The following is an 8,040-nucleotide window of genomic DNA, read 5'->3' on the forward strand; positions in this document are numbered from 1 at the left end:
ATGCATAAAAAGGTATCCCCCTCAGGGAACTCTACTGGGGAGCTCGAGGAACTCCGCTGAGGAACTTGCTACCACTCCAATCTCCACCCTGCTGGGGAATAGCACTACTGCTGGGGAAAGGACAACCCTCACCAGGGATGACCTCCACCGAACTCGATCCGCTTGGGGACTTCGCTGGGAAAACAACCACCAACGCACTCTGCGGGGAAAACAACAATATTCGACTTGCTGGGGAAATAACAACCTCCACCCTGCCAGGGGAAACAACAACCTTCAGGCCTGGCTGCCGAGGAAACACCGACCTCGAATCCGCTGGGGAGATACGGAACACTTGACACGGAACACCTGTCGACTCGTCGAACAATGGTATCCACCATCTAACCAAAGTATTAACTTTCAACCTCAGACTTTGAAGAGTCTTCTTGATTAATCCTCAAGGATCGTCGCACGTCCGTTCACCGTCTTTTCACCATTCTTCAATCCCTTGTCCCTGATTGGACTCCACGGGGATCTTTTGTCAAAACGCTTCACATCACAACCTGCAAGTGAGTGAAAATATCTAACGGCACCTGTAAAAGAGATCGTCAGATAAAAACGTGCCCCAGCCGTGCCAAGATTTCAACACCTGGGTCACTCAACCTTCCGAATAAGATTTCGAGTTCTCAATCTTATAAGCATGCATTGGAAGGGATCTCCATATCTCAAAATGCAAATATTCTTTATCAAAATAAACAGACGTTTTTGCAATCAAAGCGGTAATGAAAACAAAAACAAAATTATTTGACTGAATATGCATTTTATTGATTGAAAAGAGGTTGCTCAAAACCGAGCAATACACAGGAAGCAATTCCTGAAGAGAGGTAATTGCGCACAAAAGGAAAAATCTATCCTAATGGGAATGTGAACCCGTGATCTCATCGAGTTCCAACTCGGTTACACCCCATATATCCTCAGACTCTCCGTGCTTTCTGCCTTCTGAACAAGACGCTTCCGACTGATCTCTGTCGGGAATTATCCACATGTCTTAACCAAAACACAAACGATCATGCTAGACACAGTCGTTCGTTTCATTCCCTCTTTTGCCTGGACCGCCCTTTCGGGTTTTCAGTCCACCGGGATACCCTTTTTTTCCCAAGCCGCCCTTGTGGGGTTTTCGACTTCCCGGGTGTACAGTTTTTTTTTTATCCCTAATTTTTGCCCGAACCTTTTTCATTTTATTTTTTTTTGGTTCGCCGAGATGCCCATTTTTGCCTGGACTGTTTTATTCTTTTCGTCCAGCGGGTCTCTTATACGAAGTATTTTTTAACTGCGTCCGCATTCACAGGGGATGGAAAATCCTCGCTATCCATGGTCGTCAACAACAAGGCTCTGCCAGAGAAAACCTTCTTGACCATGAATGGACCTTCATAATTGGGTGTCCACTTGCCCCTACGATCGTTTTGAGGAGGAAGGATCCTTTTCAACACCATATCTCCTACGTGATACACACGAGGTCGCACCTTTCGGTCAAAAGCACGTTTCATCCGCTGCTGGTACAACTGCCCATGACAAATGGCTGCCAGCCTCTTTTCCTCAATCTGGCTCAACTCTTCATACCGAGTCCTTACCCATTCAGCCTCTTGCAATTTCACATCCATCAGGACTCTCAACGAAGGAATCTGGACCTCAACTGGTAGCACGGCTTCCATTCCATACACCAACGAGAAAGGCGTTGCCCCTGTAGATGTACGCACCGAGGTACGGTACCCATGCAATGCAAACGGAAACATCTCGTGCCAATCCTTATAGGTCACGACCATTTTCTGCACAATCTTCTTAATATTCTTATTGGCCGCTTCGACCGCCCCATTCATCTTCGGACGATAAGGAGAAGAATTATGATGCTCGATCTTGAATTCCCGACACAGTTCTGCCATCATCTTGTTATTGAGATTAGAACCATTATCAGTAATGATTCTCTCGGGAACCCCATATCAGCAAATAATGTCTCTTTTGAGGAACCTGGCAACGACCTGTTTTGTCACATTTGCATAAGATGCCGCTTCCACCCACTTGGTGAAGTAGTCGATAGCCACCAATATGAATCGGTGCCCATTCGAAGCCGTAGGCTCAATCTTCCCAATCATATCAATGCCCCACATAGCAAACGGCCACGGGGACGACATCAAACTCAACGGGTTTGGAGGCACGTGCACCTTATCAGCATAAATCTGGCATTTATGACATTTCCGCACGAAATTGAAACACTGGGCCTCCATCGTCATCCAATAATAACCAGCCCGTAACAACTTTTTCACCATCGCATTCCCACTGGCATGGGTACCAAACGACCCCTCGTGCACCTCTTTCATCAATTGGCTTGCTTCTTTGTCGTCAACACATCTAAGCAACACCCAATCGAAATTTCGTTTGTACAAAACCCCATCCTTGTTCAGATAGAACACCATAGCCAACCTCCTCAGAGTCTTTCGGTCCTTCCTGGATGCTCCCTCGGGATACTCTTGGGTCTCCAGATAGCGCTTGATATCAAAATACCATGGCTTTTCATCATCAGGCGTTGTTTCAACGGCAAACACATAAGTCGGTCTATCCAGACGTCCCACCTCAACACTAGGGAACTTATTCCACCACTACACCTTAATCAAGGCGGCCAGAGTAGCCAAAGCATCTGCCAACAGATTCTCTTCTCTCGGCACATGGTGTAATTCCACCTTGGTGAAAAACGTCAACAATCTCCTCATATAGTCCCGATATGGAATTAAATGAGATTGATGCGTATACCATTTCCCGTTAACCTGATTCACAACCAAAGCTGAATCTCCATAGATAACAAGGTTCTTGATCCGCAAATCAATCGCCTCCTCAATACCCAAGATACAAGCTTCGTATTCAGCCACATTGTTGGTGCACTCAAATGTTAGCCGGGAAGCAAAAGGAATATGGGATCCTTTCGGCGTAACCAAAACAGCACCAACTCCATTACCATTCATGTTAACGGCCCCATCAAACATCAGAATCCATTCGGATTCAGGGTCAGGCCCCTCCTCCAGGATTGGTTCCTCACAATCTTTCGATTTGAGAAACACGATGTCCTCATCAGGGAATTCAAACTTCATCGGTTGATAATCCTCAATGGGTTGCTGGGCGAGGTAATCAGACAATACACTCCCCTTGATCGCTTTTTGGGAGGTATACTGGATATCATATTCAGTCAAAATCATTTGCCATCTCGCAACCCGTCCGGTCAATGCTGGCTTCTCAAATATATACTTGATTGGATCCATCTTGGAAATCAACAAAGTGGTATGAACCAGCATATACTGTCTTAGTCGGCGAGCAGCCCATACCAACGCACAACAAGTTTTCTCGAGCAGTGAATATCTTGTTTCACAATCGGTAAACTTTTTGCTAAGGTAGTAAATCGCATGCTCTTTTCGACCAGACTCGTCATGCTGCCCCAGTACGCACCCCATAGACCCCTCGAGGACCGTCAAGTACAGAATTAACGGTCGTCCCTCCACAGGAGACATCAGAATCGGAGGCTTTTGCAAATATTCTTTTATCCTTTTAAATGCCGCTTGGCAATCATTATTCCACCTGGCCGTTTGATCTTTTCTCAACAATTTGAATATAGGTTCACACATGGCTATTAGATGAGATATGAATCGTGAAATGTAGTTCAATCTACCTAAGAAACCACGAACCTCCTTCTCTGTTCTTGGTTCAGGAATTTCTTGTATTGCTTTTACTTTAGCAGGATCAACCTCGATTCCTTTTTCACTTACAATAAACCCCAGCAATTTACCGGACCGCACTCCGAAAGTGCACTTATTCGGACTCAACCTCAGTCTGAATTGTCTCAATCGGTCAAAAAACTTGGCCAGATCTACCAGATGCCCCTCTTCTGTTTGGGACTTTGCTATCATGTCATCAACATAGCATTCGATTTCATGATGAATCGTATCATGAAACAAAGTCACCATGGCTCTCTGATACGTGGCACCGGCATTCTTGAGACCGAATGGCATCACCTTATAGCAGAAAGTGCCCCATGGTGTGATGAACGTCATTTTCTCCATATCATCTGGCGACATTTTGATTTGATTATAGCCAGAAAAACCATCCATGAAGGAAAACACCGAGAATTGAGTTGTATTATCCATCAACACATCAATGTGAGGTAATGGGAAATCATCCTTCGGACTAGCTCTGTTCAAATCCCGGTAGTCCACACACATTCTCACCTTCCCATCCTTCTTCGGGACCGGCACAACATTCGCGACCCAAGGCGGATAATTAGTGACAGCGAGGAAACCCGCATCCAACTGCTTCTGCACTTCCTCTTTAATTTTCATGGCCATCTCGGGTCGAGTTCTGCGCAACTTCTGCTTCACTGGAGGACAATCTGCTCTCAATGGTAACTTGTGCACAACAATATCGGTATCCAACCCTGGCATATCTTGATAAGACCAGGCGAAGATATCAACATACTCTTTCAACAAGGCTACCATTCTGCTCTTGACATTTACCTCCAAAGCGGCCCCAACTTTCACTTCTTTTCTGACCTCTTCAGTACCCAGATTCACAACCTCGACCTGCTCCTCGTGCGGCTGAATCACCTTCTCCTCTTGCTTCAACAACCTGGATAATTCCTCCGGCAGTTCACAATCGTCTTCGCCTTCTTCTTCGGCATGATAGATCGGATTGTCGAAGTCATACGAGGGTGTAACAGGATTATTATCAATGAGATCCGGAGAATGATCGCATCTGCATGAATGTTGATTCATGCATTGCTTTTAGAACCGGAGCGAAGCAAATAAAAGGAAAACGAAAACAAACATTGCCATTTTTATTTTTGTTTTTTAAACTGCAAAAATAAATGAAAAACAAGGAACGCCGCTTTTAATGAAAAAACATCCCTTTATTAATGATGCAAATATTGCAAAATGAAACACATGAGGTGGCCCTTACAATGAACCATTACTTTCGGGCAAAACATATGGTTTTCATACAGACAGATTTGAAAAACAGAAATATTACTCTTCACGTAGAGTGACAGTGATGATCTTTTCGGCCTTCCAGTTCTGGATCTCCATCCCTGGTACGCACGGTTTTATCCACTGATCAAGCTCGCAATCACTGTCGATATCTTCACCCACCGCACAGATGTGATCTGGATCTAGCATTCCAGCACTGGTGAACGTGAACGGCTGACGACGTCCTCTGCCCTGTTCAGACGAGCCTCGGCCCAGATGTACTTCAACTTCTGGTGCAAAGTCGAAGTTACTGCCCCAGCAGCGTGTATCCATGGCCGACCCAACAGGCAACTGTATGTCGGCTGAATATCCATGACATAAAATACCGACTTAAACACCTCGGGCCCGATCTTCACCGGGAGCTCCACTTCCCCAAACACGACCCTCTTCGAACCATTAAAGGCTCTAACAACCAGGTCAGTAGGCCTCAAGATCAACCCTTCGCAATCCAGCTTTGCCAGAGCCTTTTTCGGCAACACATTGAGAGATGAACCGGTATCCACCAAAACGTGCGACAACACTGCTCCTTTACACTCCATCGTAATGTGTAATGCCCTATTATGATTACGCCCATCCACCGTCAGATCGAGATCAGTGAAACCCAGTCCATGGCTGGCATTAACATTAGACACTACGCCAAAAAGTGCTTTTGGCAGCACCAAAAAGAAAGCGCTTTTTAAAAAAAGCGCTGTAATAGCTTGAAAAAAAATTCGCCTATGTAAAGAAAGCGCTTTTAAGGTAAAAGCGCTCTTATAGGTCTCCACTTATGAAAGCGCTTTTAAGGTAAAAGCGCTCTTATAGGTCTCAGTCTCACATCTATGAGTTTCACACTTATGAAAGCGCTTTTAAGGTAAAAGCGCTCTTATAGGTCTCATGGGTTTCACACTTATGAAAGCGCTTTTAAGGTAAAAGCGCTCTTATAGGTCTCATGGGTTTCACACTTATGAAAGCGCTTTTAAGGTAAAAGCGCTCTTATAGGTCTCAGTCTCACATCTATGAGTTTCACACTTATGAAAGCGCTTTTAAGGTAAAAGCGCTCTTATAGGTCTCATGGGTTTCACACTTATGAAAGCGCTTTTAAGGTAAAAGCGCTCTCATAGGTCATTTATAAAAATTATAATAAATCTAATATTACAAAATCCCTGACTTTCAGAAATCCCTCTTTCACTCTCTCTCGTTCGAAGCTCTCGCTGCCCTGGAAAAAATTCCACAGAGTACCTGGAAATCTCAACGATAAACACTGCAAATTTGAAAGAGACTGCATTCGAAAGAGAAGGATTCAATACCTGGAAATCTCATTGCGTTTTAAGGTTAGGTTTTCGTGTCTTTCTGTTTTGCCCTAGAAGTCAAAGAATAGGTGGTCGATTTTGGTTTGAATGGACTTGCATTGCTACATTATGGGTTATTTATTTGTCAGTATCGATTATTAGAGTTTGTGACTATGTTTGCTTAATATTCTGTAACTTACCGAAAGTTTCATCTTGTTCTGATATAAATGATATTCTGTAACTTGCATCGCCATTGACTTAGAAATAATGTTGGGAGTTCTAATAGAATCAGTGCCTTTTCAACATTTGTTTAAATTTGCTGAGAAAGTAGGAAGGAATGAACTGATATGTTTGCACCATTGTATCCTCATATTCTAACTATTACTGAAATTTCAGAAAGTGATTTTGATGTTAAATGTTGGATACTCAAATGGAATAACTTTGTCTGCTACAGTGATATATGTGATATGGTTTCAAGAACTTAGAGCAATGTCTCATATTTTGGCAATCCTATTACATGTTGGTTTGAATGAACAGTTAAACTTCAAAATGTACATTCATATTTTGGCATAACTTTGTCTGCTACAGTCATATTTTGGCAATCCTATTTAATGTTGTAAAATGATGTTTTAATATTATGTGAATTTTTAAGATGGTCACTGTAGTGTAAAATGAACCCTGATGGACTATATGTACATTTTTCATGTGCTTGTCTGCAGGTTGTTGAGTATCGTGGTGAGCAAATAGGAGGTCTTGAGGATCTGAGGGAACCATATATGTTGTTTTCTTCCTTTATAGATAAATTCTTGCTTAGCTTTTATTACATGGTTTGCGTCTAATTGAAAACTTCACGTCTTTGCCCATTTCAGGTTCTTACAAAATCGGTACTGCGTCTGAATCTGTTAATGCAGCTTACATATTTTCTAGAAAAGATCTTTCTCGGTATGTCTTTCAGCTTAGATATTATACAAACCCAAAGCATGTGTTTAATCATTTAGTATCTAGAATGAATCATTATGTTCAATTATTCATGTTAAGCTAATGAATCAAGTTACCAAAATATGTTAGTTATGTATGTTGCTTTATTATTTGACCTTGATATGCAGGCCTGCTATACAGATTCCCTGCGCAAGCAAAGCTGTTGTAGCTGTCCGGTTCTGTCCTATATTTTTTAATCTCAAAGCGACAAACTCAGGTACTTGTGCACTTAGTATAGTTCTGTTTACAACCAGTAACTATGTACAACCAGTTATATGTGGTACTGTTCCAATTAAACTGCCTGTGTGGGATGTATTCCGTCTTAAATCTATATGACCTCTTACTAGTAAAGATCATGAGTGGTGGCCTAGAGGTTCAAAGTGATTGGTCTGAGCTAATTAGACAGTTTTATATTATTTAGCTCTAGTTATGCATTAGGAAGCAGTTATGATATTTGGAACTGTGTTTTGGTCGCAACAAGCTCTTGAGTTCTTGGAAAGGAGACAGACAAAAGACTCAAAATAGTGGGACTTAGACGAGTTTCACCCAATAAAAGAGTGTTAGAGTTGGTATTTGGATCAATCCAACCGTCCGCGTTGTTAAAAGAAAAGTAGAACATATTCCTACCAAGAAAAGAAAGAGACGTTACTGAAAAAGGTAATAGTATAATTATAGCCTATGTCATTCAAGAAAATTTAATTATAGCCTATGTCATTTTATATTATTCAATATATATATGGATTATTGATTATGGATTT

The 8,040-nt window shown here is 42.4% G+C and overlaps 1 long non-coding RNA gene across 1 annotated transcript; it reads left to right on the forward strand.

The window, feature by feature from the left end:
* Positions 1-6,210: 6,210 nt before the first annotated feature.
* On the forward strand, positions 6,211-7,502 carry LOC127135442 (uncharacterized). Its single transcript, XR_007808552.1, has 3 exons — positions 6,211-6,346; positions 7,024-7,246; positions 7,411-7,502. It is a non-coding gene; the product is annotated as an uncharacterized LOC127135442 (long non-coding RNA).
* Positions 7,503-8,040: the final 538 nt, after the last annotated feature.

This window comes from Lathyrus oleraceus, chromosome 4 (assembly GCF_024323335.1).
Source record: "Lathyrus oleraceus cultivar Zhongwan6 chromosome 4, CAAS_Psat_ZW6_1.0, whole genome shotgun sequence".
Lineage (NCBI taxonomy): Eukaryota > Viridiplantae > Streptophyta > Magnoliopsida > Fabales > Fabaceae > Lathyrus > Lathyrus oleraceus.